The sequence below is a fragment of the Sarcophilus harrisii genome, chromosome 1 (genome assembly GCF_902635505.1).
Source record: "Sarcophilus harrisii chromosome 1, mSarHar1.11, whole genome shotgun sequence".
Taxonomy (NCBI): Eukaryota; Metazoa; Chordata; class Mammalia; order Dasyuromorphia; family Dasyuridae; genus Sarcophilus; species Sarcophilus harrisii.
Genome location: NC_045426.1, coordinates 33,551,410 through 33,570,074, shown reverse-complemented (window position 1 = coordinate 33,570,074; position 18,665 = coordinate 33,551,410). Strand labels below are relative to the sequence as shown.

The 18,665-nt window shown below is 37.0% G+C and overlaps 1 protein-coding gene across 4 annotated transcripts in view; it reads left to right on the top strand.

Moving 5' to 3' along the window:
- The first annotated feature begins 16,416 nt into the window (after positions 1–16,416).
- Positions 16,417–18,665, top strand: part of FOXP1 (forkhead box P1) — a 375,727-nt gene continuing 373,478 nt past the window's right edge. Inside the window, exon 1 of one of the 4 annotated variants that reach the window (XM_031945560.1) lies at positions 16,417–17,728. The gene's annotated coding sequence lies outside the window, so the exon portion shown is untranslated. The remainder of the gene's footprint in view (positions 17,729–18,665) is intronic. The other 3 variants (XM_031945495.1, XM_031945376.1, XM_031945618.1) reach the window with 3 other exon arrangements.

Below are 18,665 nucleotides of genomic sequence, written 5' to 3'. Positions count from 1 at the left end.
TTGAGAGAAGGGAGCATGAAAGAGAACTACAAAAGAGTGCAGTGGGGGCAGGAAATGAAGAAACTGGGGGATAGAGGCCCTTCCTTGAATGGAAGTTTTTATATGTGCTATATCATCTGTGCTAGATTGGGAGTTCCATGAGGGTGGGGACAATATCCTAATCATCTTTCTATCTTTCCCAGAGCCCAATATCTAGTTCAGTAAGTGCTTTGTTGTTAGTGCGTGCTTAATCAATTGTTATTAAATGAATGAACCAAGCCTTTAATTTTCTGTTTGGTAGAATATTAATAATCCTTAAAACCTATGATCAATGTTAAGATATGAAGAAAAGAAGTTTTGTCTATTCACTATTATAGTTTATACATATGAATAAACAGTTTGAAGATGGGCAAACGCCATTTAGTTGATTTGATGGTATCCTATAGATATGGTTTCTGTTGCTTTATTTTTAAAATATAAATGCTACTTTTTCTTTAAAGCTTCCAGAGATATCTGGTAGAACAAATTACTTTCAAGGTCATGCAAATAGTGCTCTGAGAATCTGAACCAAGTTGATTTCTTCTTAGACAATTGAACCTTTTCCTACATCATGGTAGACTCTGTAGCATAGTTGATCTTCGATTGCAGTGATTGATTAAATCATAACATGCAAAAGTTCATGATGGACATAGTTATGCAATATTGGAATTGATCTATAGAGAAAAGTGGGCTATCTCTATATGGGAACTGGAAAATTTACTTGAATCAAATGCCCCCTTTTCAGCCCTTGTCCATTTAAAAAACTGCCATATAAGTGTTTTGACTAAAATTATATTCCAGAATTTTAGGTCTCACTTCCTTCTTCTATCTCTCTGTTCTTTAAAGAGATATAACTAGGCCTATAAAAAGAATTTTGTTCCATTTTTTTAGTGGAAGCTAATTATCTATTAGCATGTAGCATTGACATGTAAAGAATATTTTATTAGGGTTACACTCTCATCTTTTTATTCATTTGAGGCTGGATAATTATTGAATATTCAGCTATAAAAGAAGGTGAATGGGAAGGGCTAAGCATCTATATCATGTGTTCAGACTGTGCTAAGCCCTTTATACTTATTATTTTATTTGGTCCTCACAATAACCCTGGAACATCGGTGCTATTATTAATAATCCCCATTTTTCATTTGAGGAAGCTGAAGCAAGTGACTTTTTTAGGGTCACACAGCTAAGAAAAGTTTCAGGTCAAATTTGAACTCAAATGTTCCTATCTTCAGGCCTCTGTCTATTATAAAAGGATATTATATATCCTAAAGAACATTATCTTATTCATTCAACAAACTAAAGAAGGAAAAGTTCAATGATACTTTTTCTCTTAAGTTGGACAATAGGATCTACTTAAAAATATACATTTTAAAAATGAGATACAAAGTGCCTATTCTTTTGAGACATTTGGATATGTCTAAGTGCACATTACACACTTTGCCCACACACCTGTGGTTTGCAGTCAACCTAGGAAGTGTAACAAAAGTCCAAAATATGACCTTGGCATTATGCTATGAAATTTATATTACGTTTCTGAATTAAAACTCAGTATTATGTTCATGACATTGGCGCAACACTATTTGAATTTGAATTCAGAGGGTGACTAAAGGATAAGTCCCCTAAATAGAAATGCTTTTTTATTAGCAGTAAATCTCTTTTGTACTCTAATATGGAGCTCCAGTTGATCAGGTGGCAAAGGATCACATTTCACTTTTTCTTTGAAGGGGTAAGGTAATGGCATATTCTGTGTAGCCTTTGCCTCTTCTGCTAATGTTTGCCAGATTGTTTGGCAGTTCAAATGGGGAGGGGGAGCAAAATGAAAAGGGGGTTTATTTTTTAAAATAAGGAAAGGCATAATGCTGGCTATGAAGAGGTGGTTTTTTTTTTTTTCATTTTGAAATCTATGGGGAAAAAATATGGCTTCCTATCAACAGAATATAAATCACCACATTTTCTTAGGTAAGTGTTAAAGTCTGACTGATATTTGGTATACAAAGACTCCATTTATCTGGTGTTCTTTCCTTCATCCCCGCACTGCAGATGTTCCATAAAAATTAATGTTCTTTTTAGTAGATTCTTTATATGCGCTTAGTTTAAAGGTAGTTACCAGTTGAGTGTTAGTGCTCCTGGTCAACTCTGCTTAAGTCAAAGCTGGGATCAAAAATTAAGGTGATTTAGGAACTTCAAAGGAAATCCTTGAATTTTGCCTGTCATAATTTAATGTTTTAACTTGACCATTAGATGGCATATTCTAGGAGGTACCCGCTTAAAACCAAATCTGACTAATTTGATAATCTGGATTAAACTAGTTGAAAGGATAATCTGAACTATAATTAAAGCCAAAAAAACCAGCAACAAATCCTCTATTTACTTACTAGAGAATATCATAGAATGCTTCCTTACTTCCTTCATTTTCATGAATAAACTAATTATCAGAAATATGGTGACTTTCCCAGAGTTACACACACACATGAATGATTGTATAACTTCTGTCCCCCAATGGTTTCCATTCTAGAAATGACTGACTGTAATTCAAGTTAGAATTAGAATATAATCAAATATATAAAAGATATCAGTTTCCTTTTTTAAGGAAAAGTAAACATTTCTAATGAGAAGTAACTCTGAGGAAGTACTATTTGTTTTTTCTTTTTTAATAGCTTTTTATTGACAGAACATATACATGGGTAATTTTTCAACATTGACCCTTGCAAATACTTCTGTTCCAACTTTTCCCTTCCCTCCCTCCACCCCCTTCCCTAGATGGCAGTCTCATACATGTTAAACATGTGAAAGTATATCTTAAATACAAAATATGTACATATTTATATAGTTCTCTTGTTGCACAAGAAAAATCGGATTTAGAAAAGTAAAAATAACCTGGGAAGAAAATAAAAATATAAGCAGCTCATACTCATTTCCCAATGTTCTTTCACTGGGTGTAGCCGGTTGTGTTCCTCACTGGTCAATTGGAACTGATTTGGATCCTCTCATTGACGAAGAGAGCCACTTCCATTAGTATTGTTGTTGAAGTGTATAATGATCTCTTGGCTCTACTCATTTCACTTAGCATCAGTTCATGTAAGTCTCTCCAAGCCTCCCTGTATTCATCTTGCTGGTCATTTTTTACAGAACAATAATATTCCATAACATTCGTATACCATAATTTACTTAGCCATTCTCCAATTGATGGGCATCCATTCATTTTCCAGTTTCTAGCCACTACAAAAAAGATAGATCACAGAGACTAGATTGAGAAAGCCTTTGGATACTAGGATAAGGATCTTAGATTCTACTCAGTGAGCAAGAGGAATCCACTGACCATTTTTGAACATTAAAGTAATATCATTAATAATAATAATAAGCACAACAATAATAGCATTTATATAGATAGCTCTTTAAAGTTTGTGAAATTTTATGGAACTTATTTTATCTTCACAATTATTCTAGGGAATATTATTATCTTCATTTCACAGATAAGTTGGGGCAGATGACTTGCCTATGGTCATTCAACTTATAAGCGACTGACATCTTCCTGAGCTACCTCTGAAGATATCTAAAACACATCTAAGGGGAGAAAAGTACACAATAGGGATGATGGCATTAAGCAGCCTAGCTAAGTTACAAAAAAAAAAAAAGCATTGATGAGATTAGAAGGGAGCAGTGTAAATGAAAAGGAATGGATGATTTAAGAAGGGGAGAGATTTGGGAGTGAAGATGGGATGAATCGGGACATGCTGAATGTTGTACATGACTTTTGGCAAGCTCTCCAGAGATGGGGATGTCTATAATAGAGTTGGAAATTGGAAACTCTGTCAGGACAGGGGATCATGAATAAGACACCAATCTGGGAATCACCTGCATAGATATAAACATTTAGGTTGTATAAATTGATGTAACTGTGAAGGGAGAGAAGAAAGAGAGAAATGAGAAAAGTGATATGGAAAGCATTTCCCATTAGGAGATTGGAGGTAGAAGAGAAAGTAATGGTGAATGAGAAGTAATGGAGACAGTTGTAGAAAGGAAATGATAAGAGAGTAGTGACCTATGTAAGCAAAAAGAATAAAGAAGGGATTGAAAAGGAAGAGCTGGTCAGCAGTGTCAGATGTTACAGAAAGGTCAAAAAGAATGAGAATCATTAGAGAACTGAGAACTGGACAGATCTCAAGGCCACCTAATCCCTCCCCATATCTAAAGAAGAAAATCTTCAACAACTTTCTGAATAACCATCATGCTTTTGTTTGAAGGGTTCTAGGGAGTGTAGAAGCTCCTGAGATAGCCTTTACCACTTTTGAACAGCTCCAATTGCTAAAATCTTAAAAGCTTTCTCAGGCTCTCTCTGTCTGTCTACTTTTCTCATTCTCTCTCTTTCTGTATTGCTGTCTCTTTCTGTGTCTATTTCTCTGTTTCTCTGTGTGTGTCTTTCTATTTCTTTCTGTCTTTGTCTCTCTCTGGATTTCTCTCTGTCTCTGTCTCTCTCCCATTGCTCCTAAATCTGTATGTTCTGGGGCCATGCAGAAGAAGGCTAATTCTTTCTCTTTGGGATACTATCATCTTCTTCTTCCATACCTTTTTCTTTTGCAAGCTAAAATTCCCTATTTTCTTCAACTCATCTTCATTTGGTATGAACTTGATGCTCTTCCCTATTTCAGCTGTCCTTCCCTGCATTCTTTGCAGCGTATCAGCATACTAAAACACCAGTATGGTTGATGACTTACTGAATACTTCTAGCCATATTACCATATGTATATCCATATCAACCCCCCCCCCCAATTTTCCTTTAATCATTACCTTTCTCCATGAGAATGTCAGCTCCTTCAAAGCAGGGATGAACTAGCAGCATGTTTTTGTTCATAACCTCAAAGCTTGGCACAAAGCCTGGCACATTCTAGGTACTTAATAAAAGTTCTTCTATCCATCCATACATCCATCTATTCATCTATCTTATCTATTTATTTTTCTATCCACTAATCCAACATATGCTTTATAAAATATTATTATTAATGACAAAGTTTTTATTTTCCACTTCTAGGTTTTTATGTCATTTTAAAGCTGTAGCCATTACTTACCTGACTGTATTGTGGGTCTCTTCCACCGATCTTGGTTGATAATATAATTGAAAGGGAGTTTTCCTAAGCCATGACTTTGACCATGTCATTCCTCTGTTCATATATTCAAATAATGAATCCATTATTTAAATTGGACCTGCATATTTCTGCGAAACAGGAACAGGTATCACATTTGGTAGAATTGTAACTTCAGTTATTCAAAATCAAAGTGCATATGACCTTTTGGGGGGATTTGTTTTTGTACTAATTGGAACTTATCCTACTCCAAGTTATTTATGTATTGTCTCCTCATTACAATATGAGCTTCCCAAAGGATGGGCCTGCTCTTCAGCCTTGTTTTCCATACTCATTGTTTTGCACAGTGCTTGGTACCATCACCTAACTGTGCCTTGGGGCTTGCTATCTCCCAAGTCACAGCTAGGTGGTGCAGTATATAGAGGGCTGAGCCTGGAGTTGGGAAGACTAGTTCCAATCAATCTTCATAGACTTACTAACCTATATGATCCAGAGTAAGTGACTAACCCTGCATTTGCTTCAATACTACCTGTTTAGTTTATCACTTTTGATATCACAAGCAAAGACTTGGAGTATATGGTCCCCAGCATAGAAGGACCCAGTATGGAAATTTTTAGACTCAGATGTTCTACCATGGAAGGTTCTACCAATGTGAGGAAGGTGTTAAGGCTTGAGTAAGGGGGATGTCTAGAAACTTTGAAACTAGAGAAGTTTTCTAGATATGACCTCTCACTACTTTTGAATATCATATAAATCTCAGTTTCCCCTAGTACTCTCTTTTTCCACTTTTCATTTTCCTGCCTATCTTCCCATTACTCTCCTAATTTGTACGTGCTTAAAAATGGAGTTTTATTTGACATAATAACTACATTCATATGATACACATATAGGGAAGATTTCTAAGAAATAGAGAGGAAGACTGATAAGAACTGTACCTGTGATTTCATCAATATTGGTGAGAAGTAGATTTTCTCTTTGTTTTATTGCCAACTTGAAGACAGTTGAATCTTTGATGTCTTCCTCTTGGTATATCCATAATACATCTTCATCTGGAATCATATCAATTAGCTTTAGGCCAATTTGCTATCAAAATACTCAGGTTTATTAGGAATATCTCAGAGGGAGAGAGAAAGCAAAAAGTTATGCAGCACTTCTCACCTGCCATAGTAACATACATTTAAATGATGAAAAAAGTTTGTTTGCTATTTTTTTTTCTGAAGATGTGCTAAGTGATTTTGCAGTTTGAGTGGAATGGTCTTATTGCACTTAACTCTGCATTTATTAAATAAATTTGTTCTCCAACTCAAGTGTTAGGTGTGTGTTATGAAACCCCAAAGCCAATCTCAGTGGTTGCAGTGTGCAAATATTTTTTAAATTATGTAATTAAATAGGACTTGGGCTGAAGGTCTACTAAAGTAATTTATTAATTGAATGGCCTGATTTAATTTTATGTTATTTTAGTTTATTCAAAAAAGGACTTGTGTCCCTGGGAGAGATAGGAGCCTCTTGTGTGGTTGTCAGTGATGGCTCGCAGGTCCTCTATAAGGAATCTTTAGCACCCAATTAAACATTAACTAAGAAGGTGGGACTTGTTTTTTCTGTCCCTGAAATTCTGTTTTGACATCTAATCCTGGTGATTAAAAACTACCATGCAGAATAATTTGCAGTATATTTTGTGTACTGGTAGATTATTTTTAAACAAAATTTTTATAATTCTTTTTCTTTTAATTGTACCAGGATATAGCATTGTAGGAAGCATAACAATAATAATAATATCATCCTTATAATTCCATGTTAACTCTGCTTAGCAATGGCCAAAGCCACACTGGATATGTTTCCTTTAAATGTCATTTTAAAGGTATTGTGGTTTCTGAGTAGCAGCTGTGATTGAAAAGTATGTAAACTAAGCTGTTCTTGCTCATATTATTTTTTTTATATTCTTATGTCAGACCAGAAGGCTGCTTTAAATTTATTTTTCATTGTGTATTAATTCTAGAGCCCTTTTTTCTTTCTTTAGAACATATGTTCTTTGGTACGTGTTACACTCAAGCATTTTAGAAAATAACTAATTGTAGGGAGAATACCAAAGTAGTAGCTGGAGTATTGTATTTGAATACTTTATGTATTTGAGTATTGAACATATACAGGATATGTTTTAACACACGATGTGGAATTATTGTACATGGAAACTGACTTATGAGATGAAATAATCAAGCATATTTTTCTGAGTAATATAAAAGGCAGTGACTCCTTTCCAAAAGAAATATAATTCTTGTTACTGTTGGTAATACAGTATTTTGTTACTTTAGGATTTTTCAAGAGGGACTATTTACTTAAATTTTTGGTATTTCTACATAGAAACTTTATGCCTGGATGCCAGCCTGAGAATTCCCATTTACTTAAAATGCTGTGATGAATAAATATTTCTCTCTACCTTGTAATTCCTCATATTTGGTCTGGTAAATTTACATGAATATGTTAGAAAGAGGGTTTTTTGGTAGTGGGAGGGATTCTTGAATTCATGTCATACAGGGCCTGAAGAATATAACAGTAAGAAGTAGCTTCTTTTGTGCACTTTTAATGAATAATTTTTTTAGAATTTATATGCCCCCTAAATAAATTTTTTAGCATGTGAAAATTTAGAATGGAATGCAGAAAAGTACTTTTCCTTGAAGGTGGTCAAAACAACTTGAAGGAGATATCAGCTGTTACTCCAAATTGAATCCTTAAAGTTATTTGATTATATATTTTGGTAATTTCCCCCAAACCTACTAACTTACCTTATAAAATTATTTTTCCAAAAAAGTATTTGGTTTTAGCTTTTGGAAGATTTAGAAAGCAATACCTTGACTTGACCAGTACCCATTGTTGCCCACACCTGTAAAGGAATGGTCCAGGAGGACCCTGGATCTAAATTTGGCCCCAGAACTGTCCCACCTTCCTTCTGGCAATCTGCTACTTAACTTCTCAGTTTCTAAGTTTCTTCATCTGTACAGTGAGAGGGTTGGGCTGAATGATTTCTAAGGGTTCCCTCAACTCTAGATCTGGGATCTATGAATACTCTGATCATTAAGTTATCTGCCTTAGTTCCTTGATTCTGTTACTACCACTGCACCTGTTCACACCTATCCATCCTCAGAGTGTTAACAACCAAGTTAAGTTTAAAAAATCATTTTTTCCCACTTAGCAAAGCTAAACCTTGAAAAACAAATTCTTCCAAGCAGAGAAAACAAAACAGATTATAAATGCATAATGAAAGCATAGGGAAAATATATTTCATAAATACAGTTTGATGACCTAAACTTAACTCATCTTACTGTAAGTGAAGTTCATGGATTTCAGTGAGGAGGGACTTTGAGCCCATCCTCATATTACAAATGAGGAATCTGAAACCCCAAGAGGTAGGATGACTTCTGCAAAGTCACACAGAGAACAAATAACAGAGGTGGTATTGAAACCATTGACTGTCAAATCACACTTTTTAATTTTTACTCTTAAAAAAAATATTGATTTAAAAAAAATTATATCACCATGATTTTTACCAATATCTCTTTTCTTTCCCCTCCAAAAAAAATTCCATATAACCCAAAGTATTTTTGAAGACAAAAAATATATGAAAAAAAAAAGAGGAAAACATCAGCACAAGTGAGCAGTACATAGAATCTGAAAATGTGTGCATCTGTGTATGGTGTACGTAACAAGGGGCTTGAAGGTCTAATTCAGTCTGCCTCACTAGCTGTGTGCCCCTTTCCTTGTCTGCTTCAGCTTCCTCAACTATAAATTGGAGTTAATAACACTTTCCTCCCAGGACCCTTGCAAGGACCAAGTGACATAATATTTATAAAGTCACACATAATAGGAATTTGATAAATGTCTATTTCCTTCCTCTTCTCAATCTATAATCTTAGAAATGACCCAGCCCTTTTAATTGTGAGAATGTTAATTGTCCTCAAGAAAGAAACCGAAGTATAAGCTCCTTTCTTTTGTTTTGTATTTTCTCTCTCTAAGAAAGTCCCTCCATTATCTGACTCACCCTATCAATCCCATCCCAAGCCTCAAAGTTAGAGGAAGCTTGGGAAAGATTGCAACCATGAGAAGTAGTTAACAATTAAAACCAAAGATGATTCTTATAAAGGGGCTTATTTCTGTATGGAAAATATGAGGCTTCTTTCTTTCTTTTCTTTTTTCCTTTCTTCCTTTCTCTTTCTTTCTTTCTCCCTCTTTTTCTCCTTTCTCTGTCTCTCTCTTTCTTTTTTCTTTCTCTCTTTTTCTTTATTTCTTTCTCTCTTTTCTCTCCTTCTTTCTCTTTCTCTTTCTCTCTCTCTGTCTCTCTGTCTCTCTGCCTCTCTCCTCCCCTATCTCTCTTCCCCCCTCCCCTCTCTTTCTTTCTTTTTTTCTTCTTTTTATTTTGTTGTTGTTATATGGACCAGGTATGGATTAGTTCCCTGAACCTTTCACCCAGTCCTATTCCTCTTTGTAATTCTTCTGAGGCCATAGTTCAGCCAAGGCAAAGAAATGTGGTATTAGAGGTGAATTGAGAGGCATTTAAAAGGTAAACAAAGTGTATAAGATCCCAAATCAGTAACAGCATATATGCACAGACTTGAACATCACAAGAACATTTCCATACCAATGGGTTAGATCCTCCATCTTCCTCCATCTTCTTCAAAGATGTTTTCAAGGGCCCTTCCAGTGAACAGTAACACCAGCAGCTCCTGTGGATATAGGGATTTGCCACCAGCTATGGTAGGAGAAACCAAAACCCTGATTCTAGGTTTCTGTAGCTTAAAAAAAAACAAAACAAAATGGAAAAGAAATGTATATTTTTGAAGCATTCTCTCCAAGAAGCTTAGATTTACCCCCCCCCAAAAAAAGCTTAAAATACAATACATGTTATTTACTTATTCTTCTGTGACTGCATTGGAGTATTATAATCAGTTTTCATGACTTAATGCAAGCCACAATAATAATATTAATTTATTATAAAATATTTATTATTAATAATAAAATAATGATATTTATTCACTAATAATAATAGCTAACATTTAATTTTTTAATTTTTTATTATAGCTTTTTATTCATAAGATATATGCATGGGTAATTTTTCAGCATTGACGATTGCAAAACCTTTTGTTCCAACTTTCCTCCTCCTTCCCCCCACTCCTTCCCCTAGATGGCAGGTTGACCAATACATGTTAAATATGTTAAAGTATAAGTTAAATACAACATATGTATACGTGTCCATACAGTTATTTTATAACTAACATTTTAAAAAGTACTTTGAGATTTACTAAGTGCAATAAATATCTTATCTCATTTGATAATGAAATAAGCAAATACTTTTTTTGTTCTTATCCTCCTTAATGTACAGATGAGAACATGAGAAGTAAAAATGATTTGCTCAGGATCTAGGAAGTGTCATACCTGGAATTTGAACCTGATGTTCATGTATTCAATGTATTCAAATCATAATGCCCTATCTACTGTTACCTGGATGATTTGTTATTAGTCCTTTACTCCTTGTTCTGAATGTGAGCCACTGTAATGACCTTTAGGAATATCTTAGATCTCATGTCTGATTGATCATAAAAAGCCAAGGAGCATTTATTAAGCACCTATTTAATTCCAGGCACTGTGTTAAGTGCCAGAGATACAAAGAAAGGAAAATAAGCAAAAACGCATTCCTGCTCTCAAGGATCTCCCAGCCCCAATGGGAAAGACACCACCACGTGCAAGCAAGATATATATTGGATTCTGTCAATAAAAAGTTGTTATAATAAAAAAAATAAAAAATAAAGTATTTAGGAATGTCAAAAAAAGAATTATTTAAGGAAAAAAAAAGATATATATTGGATGTATTGGAGATACTCAGTAATGAGAAGTCCTTTGCCTTCATTTTCTGTTAAAGAATCTTGGGTAGCGGGAACAGAGGGAAACACATTTTGGAGATAGAAGTGTTAATGAAGGCCTCCAGTTCTTTCTAGAACATTCCTTATTTTTGAGGTACAATACACTCTTCCTGTTATAAATAACAGAGAAAAGGACTAGTTTGGCTAAGTTCTTTTCAGGGCTAAGTCCACTATGAGGTTACTCTCTCCTTCCTCATAGTGCCTTCCTTCTAATGGTGTCTTTCTCCTCATTCTGGTTAACTGGTAGTCTTACTATGTGCTCTTTCGACTCAATTTCATATTTACTATTCTTGCTGTCTATTGTATCCCTTCATTTTTCTGTAACCTCTTCCCCTAAATAAACTTGATTTTTGCCAAAGAAAAAAAAAGAAAAGGGCCAGTTCCTGCTACAACCTCAACTTCCTTTAGTCTACTTTGGAGTGTTGTTCCTTTGCTTAAATACATATATTAAGCAGGTCAAAGGCACCTGCAAGTTATTGTGCCTTTCCCCCTCAAGTTATTTTATCTACTTTCCCAAAATTACCTTAGAGTCAACAAATAATTATGAAATTCCTCTGATGCGCCAAGCTGGGTGCTAAGCTCAGAGTTCCAAAGAAAACCAGAAGTAGCCCCTGGTCTCAAAGAGCTCTCTCTGTTGGGGGAGACAGCAGGCACTAACAATTAGATGCCAAAAAGCTAGTGAGGGGCTGAAGTGGTCATCTCAGAAGGAAGGCACTGGGATTAAAGAAGAAAGGCTTGGCTTCCTCATCATGTTCTAGATAGTGTATAAGATACCTTCCAATTCTAAATGGTTGGACACAAGGGTGTTTCCAGCTAAAAACAAATTTCAGAGTCTTGACAACAGCAAAAAAATGATATAAAGCAGAGTGCTTGCCGAATGGTATATAATGGAACTGTTTTCAAGACAGAGGCTAAATTTGAAAAAATAAAATAAGAGAACGGAAATAGTTAGGAAAGGATGGAAGGGAAGAAGCCTCAGCATTTTTCCTAGTGCCTAGATAGCAATTTTCTGTCTGAGAGGTGGGGGTAAGGGTACTCACAAATTCTGGGCATTGCCAAGTTTTCAAAGTCTAATTCCTTTTAAACTGGAGACACAGCGAGTAGGTACTAGGTGACATTAATTTCCAGGTATGGCATCATCTGAATTCTTTTCAGGTACACTGACAGTGTTAAACTGAGTTCACTCATCCTTCCATTTAATGGTCCCCGAGCCAATTTGCCTCCGGTCAGAGTTGGCCCTACGGTCGCAGCTCAGGGAGATCCCTGTGAGGAGCCAGATGGGACTCCGGGAAGGGAAGCCACTCAGTGACAGAGATGTGCAGCAACAAAGGGTTCTTGTGTGGTGCAGTCCAGCTCAGATGGTGTGGTGTATGTGACCACAGAGCGAATTGTCCCAAATTGAAGAGCCGGAGTTAACTTGAATGTCCTGTCTGCTGCTTCACCCCACTCAGAGAGACAGCACTGAAAGAACTCCAGTTCAGCTGCAATTTGCAGCATGCCAAGGAGCCAGATGTGGCCACTGGAAGAATATCTTTAATAGCTTGTCATCTGGCTCCAGCTGTGCTAACCTATGCCTGGTAAGCGGCCATGTGTTGTGTCTGCCAACTGGTGGCCAGACACTCGAGCAGACTTAAGCAATTAGCGGAGTCCCCCATCCGGTGGCTGGATTCACTGTGTGTGTCCTACAGATTACCACTGCAGTCTCAAACCAGGGACTTCTGTGGTCCCTGGGCAGTACATCCAGTAAGGGAGCCAAAAGGCAGCCTCCCTCTGGCTGATCCCAGTGAAGCTGGCAAGGCCGACTTCATCCCAGAACATGGAAAGTGCTCGATAGGAAATGGAGAAGTAATGCTACCGAGATAACAGAGAAGCCCATTAGATGATGCTCATGGTGCAAATCTCTTTTTGCCTGGGGGTCCACTGAAAACTGGTTTTCAACTATTCCAAAAAGGCCTAAAACCAAGGAGAGCTTCCCCTTGAAGGTCCACTTTTCCTACTCGTTTTTAGTACAGTTGTATCTTTGGAAGGACATGCTGGTTAATGCTCTAGCTTAGAACTTTGATCCAGGGGGGAGCCACGCGGTGAAAGTATAGGTCTACTGAGGAGGCTTTTCCCCGACTTAAATCCATATATGCCCTTGTTCAGTGTTACGTTCAGACAGGCACCCTGTTTGCTAGCAATAAGAGAAAAAGAATGAACTTCTATTTGAAACAATGAACTATGAAGGAATTTTAGTGGGGAGTTCCTGGATAAACTTTTTTCAGCCTTTGCTACCCATGCAGGAGAACATTGTGTAAATATTGCAGCCATCTAGCCAAATTATGGTCCTTGAAAAATCAGAGTTGTAAAATTTCAAATGAAATGACAAAAACTGAATAACAAAATATATTCGTTTCATGGGGATAATTTTATGATCTTCCTCCACCCCAGATCTCCCCTGAAATTCTGTCTTAGATGTGCAGAGCTGTTTGCCTGTTATCTCTGCCATCAGAATGGGAGCTCCCTGAGGGCAGGGCTCCATGTTTTCACCTTTCTTTATATACCTCAAGTTTAGTACAGTGACTGGCACCACAGGAAGCCACTGCTAAACAAACACTTACTGACTGAGTGACTGGCACTGGTCACGGGGCAGCCCCAAACAAAAGAAGAATTTGGGGAGGGGGGGATTAGCCTGTCACAAGATAATAGTATTAAAATAGTTTCATCACAGTAAGCATCGGATTGATTTTCCAAGGAATTCCTAGTTGTGAATCAACATTGTCCTCCCACCAAAAAAATAACAACTCCCCCCCCCCAAAAAAAATCAAAAATACCAACTAAAAGGAAAATTTAAAAAATGAATATGTAAAAATCTTCTTATACGTTTGCATTCTAAATACATGGTGTAAATGTATTGGGCAGGAAACATAAGTGGTGCCATTTGGTTTTGTGGCATTGGTGTGGGTTGGTTAAGGGGGTGGGGGATAAAGTTTGGGGATTGAGATAGCATGAGTAGAGCCAGATGGTTGCATTACACATCTTTGGTGTTATTGTTTGCTTCTTAAAGCAGTTGCAGAATTTTGCCCTTGGCAACATTTTTCTCTGTGCTTGGGTGTTCTGCTATGGATTTACTTTTGACAAAGGACATTAAAAGAAAAGCCTTGCTTTAAAAAAAAAAAAAAAAAAATTCCTTACGTTTTTGTAAACTTGTGAAGTCAACAGTGTGTTCATAAAAATGTTTTTAAATGTTAAATATGTTAGTAAATAGTAGCAGGATCAGATCTTTTTTTAATACAGAGATTAAAACCATATTTTGAAGTAACACTTTGAACTTTCAGAAATGGTCTGTGGAGTTAGGAGGCGGTTGGCATTATTATTCCAGGATAAAAAAAATCTTATCCAGTTAATAATGAGCTAACTTTTTCCATTACTTATTATTGTGGTTTACCTGTTGCATGTTATCAAAAATACATACTTTGTGGTATTTCGGCTGAGTGGTAGACAGCCATGATAGGTAGATGGTTTTTAACTGGATGTTTCTTTGACATTTGTTGGAAGTGCTTATCACCCATGCCACTAAAATTTACACTTATTTCCCACTGCCAGTAAATTATTCTTTGTTTTTCATCAAAGGGGAGAGGTATTTTTAAAAAGGTTTCTCTGACTTAGCTGAAAGAGCTGTATATTCATGAGAGCTTTTTATAGGAAGTTGCTTTAAAGCTCTATGTATTTTTTTTTTCAATTATACTGGAATGCGTCAGAATAATTGCAAATGTCCTTTTTACAGTCCAGACTTCTTCTTCTTCTTTTTAATCCACACAGACCAGTGATGGGCACACATGCATCTTCCTTGGGAGGCATTTGTGCTCTTTTTGGGCATGAGTTTCAAGTTTTATTTGGAACCAGCAGTACTTAATGAGAAAACAGGAAACTCACAGTCCTAACCTTATTGAAATCCCTGGCTGGTTTTGCCACCGGTCTAAAGCAAGTCTTCCCAATAATGCTCCCATTGTGCTCATCCTATCTGATCAGTTCTTGCAATGTTTGAGTAAGTCTATCTTACAACATTATAAGAAGATAATCAGCTGCCTTCGAAGGTCCCCATCTGGAGTAGAGAGTTCTTTTACTGAAAGATGTTTTGCCTTTTGGAGCTAGCTCTCGTATTTCATCATCTGTTCTGTAGCGATGCAGTGCATATGAAAAGTCAGTGACTCTGAATCCATCTGTTGTTATTATTTTCCACTGATAATTGGCTTGAACAATGAAATGTCTGTGTCTGTAGCCTTTGAAACTGTACACCCTGTTTATTTTCTGGAGGTCTCATTCCACTCTCCCCCTCCTTTCTTTCTTTTTTTTTTTTTCTTGCCTCATTTTGCTCTCAAACTCACAGCAAGTGGAGCTCTCGTGAAGATGACATCTTTGACTCTGTGCATCCGTATGTGTCATTCAGCATCTAAATCTTGCCTACAGATTTTTGTCAAGAGTCCTGTGTCTGTTCGGTGAGCTCCATCCCCCGTGCTCTTTCAGCAAGAAGCCTGGCAGATACACAATGCAAACGCATAGATATCTTACCTGTAATGTAGTATTTCTTTCACTTTCCTTATTAAAATATTAATTTAGAGTACAGTATCTAATACCTATGGAATTAGATACTACCTATAATTGTATAATATATTCTGTTGCATCCAGTTTTGCACGATACAGGGCATTAATATTGGATTCCACTAACAGCAGTTCCATTAGCTTGCTCAACCAGTATGAGATATATATGAGCTGGGAGGCATAACTACCAGCCAGAACTGCCAAAACAGTCATTAGAAGCTCCATTGGGATGGACAAAGGCTTTTTTCACAGTGATATACTGATTAAATTTTGTTCTATGGTTTATTTGCATCAAGGTTAGATCACCATAATCTAGGAACTTGTCTTATCTAACACCTTATTTAGAAGGTCATTTCAAGGCAAAAATAGCGAGCACTCTAAAATTCTAAATTCTTGCAGATAATTTATTTGTATCCATCTGGGCCTTTCAGACTCAGTTTGCTTCCCTTCCCTTGCCTTCCCCACTCCCAGTTTATCATTTTCTATGATTTTTTTTTTCTTTTTAGTGAAGAAAAAAAAATGTAATCTACTCTACTCTGCAGGAATTCAAAGCAGGGTAATTAAATGGGTTAGCCTAATAATATTAATAATATGTTGAAATAGTGACACAGTGTTTGAAACACCTGGACCGGGCCACCTGCAAAGAATTGTTTCTAAGTATATTGAATCTATGATTGAGCTTTTAAGCCCAAAGATTAAAGTAGACCCTCTAAGGCAGCACTATCACTTTTTACCAACTATATACTGTCCAGCAAGAGTTCTCCCTCAGCCATCTGTGAACTTGTTTTTTAAAATATTTTGATAATTATATTTCAATATAATTGGTTTTCTTTGTAATTCTACATATTTGATTTCATTCTTAGAAATATTCTAAGAAGGGGTACATAATCTTCCTCAGTCACTGCCAGTGGGGACCGTGACATAGAAAAAGGTTAATATCCCGTGCTTTACAAAACCATAAAGAAGTTGAGTATTATTTATATTTCAGTAGCAATTACTTTATTCGGTTTAGTTGCAAAATAATAATTGCTAGAAAGATTTAACTTGTAGGTGCAGAAAGGCAATAATGTGTTTTAATGTCCCATGAGCTGAAACCAAGAAGACATCCGGATTCCAGTTACCCTCAGGTTGTTTTTGCTTCTTTTTTTATTTTTATTTTTATTTTATTTTTGTTTTTGTTTCTTTAAATCCCACCGACAGATCCTATCCAGAACCAGGCATAGTTGTTGATTATAGTTACATTATGAAATAGAAATGATAAGTCGTTAAGACTATTGAGGGGGGAAAATATCATCTCCAAAAGCCTGTTGAAATGGATGGTTCCGGTTGGTTGATATTTCCTGACATTTGGGAAGAAACCTTTTGGGATATGTTTTAGAAAAACTTCTAAGGCCATTTCTCTAAATGATTAGCGAATTTGAGGATTTTTTTTTTAAAGTAGCTTTTTGTTTATGCTTTCCCATGTTAAGTGAAAAATAGAGAGATGAGAAAAACTGGTAGTGGTTTATAATGGATACTTTTGAGAAAACGAAGAGGTTTCCCTGGCCGGGCTTGGTAACTGAACCGAGACCGTTGGCTTCGGATAGTGGGGGGTTTGATGGTGGTTGTTTTTAAGGAAAGCTTCCCCGAGACCTAACTCTTATCTCCAGTAAACCCCAATAATGCTTAGTGTCTTAATTTCTTCTTCTTCTTGGATCTGAGAGTAACTGGAGAAGTCCCTCCATTTCTCTTAGTGGAAGTCTTAATTGCTGATGAAGCCAGTTCATTTGTTCATTGTTATTGTAGCAAGGCAACATTTCAGCGTCTCACCCTTTAGTTCCTGTCCTTCGGAGGAGGCTCCCTGACTTGGGGGAGCCTCGGACAGGTAGAGTGCTCAGCGGGCGTCCCAGCACAGCCAGTTACTCATTTGCTGAGTGTTTGTGTTTATGCAAAGGGGGCCTCTTCCTGCATATTTAATCTCGAGTAAGGCAGTGGCTTTTGTTGTGTTTAGACCACATACCTTCAGTCCTTCCTCACCCCGCCGCCAGTGGTGGGAGTCCTGCGAGCGGGGAGAGCCTCAGTGGCTTTCCAACTCTTAACTTTCTACAGTTGGGTGCAAATTAGCCTACAACTCGCTTCGCCTCTCACCATTAATGGGTAAGTTGGTGCTAGAGCAGAGTCGGCTACTTTCATTTCGTTTTATCAGTGCACCAGTTTTAAGACAAAAGATCTTCCTGCCTGGCTTAGCTCCCTCCCTCCCTCCCTCCGGCCCTCCTGGTCAATTTGGGGGGGGGGAGGGGAAGGGGTGCTCGTGCGGACTTTAGAGCGCCGATTCCAGTACAGGTGCTTCTGCAGGGTGCTGCCTTAGAAGAGAAAGCGAAATTCGGGATCGCAGACGGTAGCCTCTTTAAAAATAGGAGAGCAGCTTTATTATTCTTCGTACTAACAAATCCTGTTTTGTAACTATCCTGCAGATAATGCTTCCATTGTTTGCTAAAAGCTTTCAAACAGTATGCAAGACAGAATTGTAAAAGCAGCAGCAAGAAACTCTGGTCTTTATTGTCTCCCTCGCCAGGGTCCTCACCAGAACGGCTGTGCTGTAATAGGAAGGTTTTTCTGATGTGGAAATTGAATCGTCTCTTCATTGATATTAATAGCACACTAGAGATGTTAGCCATGATGCACAGAGTACCAGGACTATAGAGTGGGAAACCTGATCTTTCAGGGGAAAAAAAAAAAAAAAAAAAAAAAAAGATAGTCCTACTGCCTCTGTGTGGGAGACATCCATCCAGGAGAAGAGTTTTGTGTGTGTGTGTGTGTGTGTGTGTGTGTGCATAATGGCATCCTAGGTTAAGTATGTACTGTAGGAATTTTAATCTGGACTTATTTGCATTATGATGTAGGTTATTGCTCAGTCTTGTTCTTTTGCAATGCCCAGAAACCTCGATCTTTAGTTACTAATGAGCTTTAAAAATCGAGGATCTCCTAACCTTTCTCCTGCCCCCCCCCCACTTCCAGTTTCTTGGAAATCCTTGCAGTGTACCTTTAGCCTGTGCACTGTTAAAATTGAGAGAGTTGTAAAAGACTCTTCCCT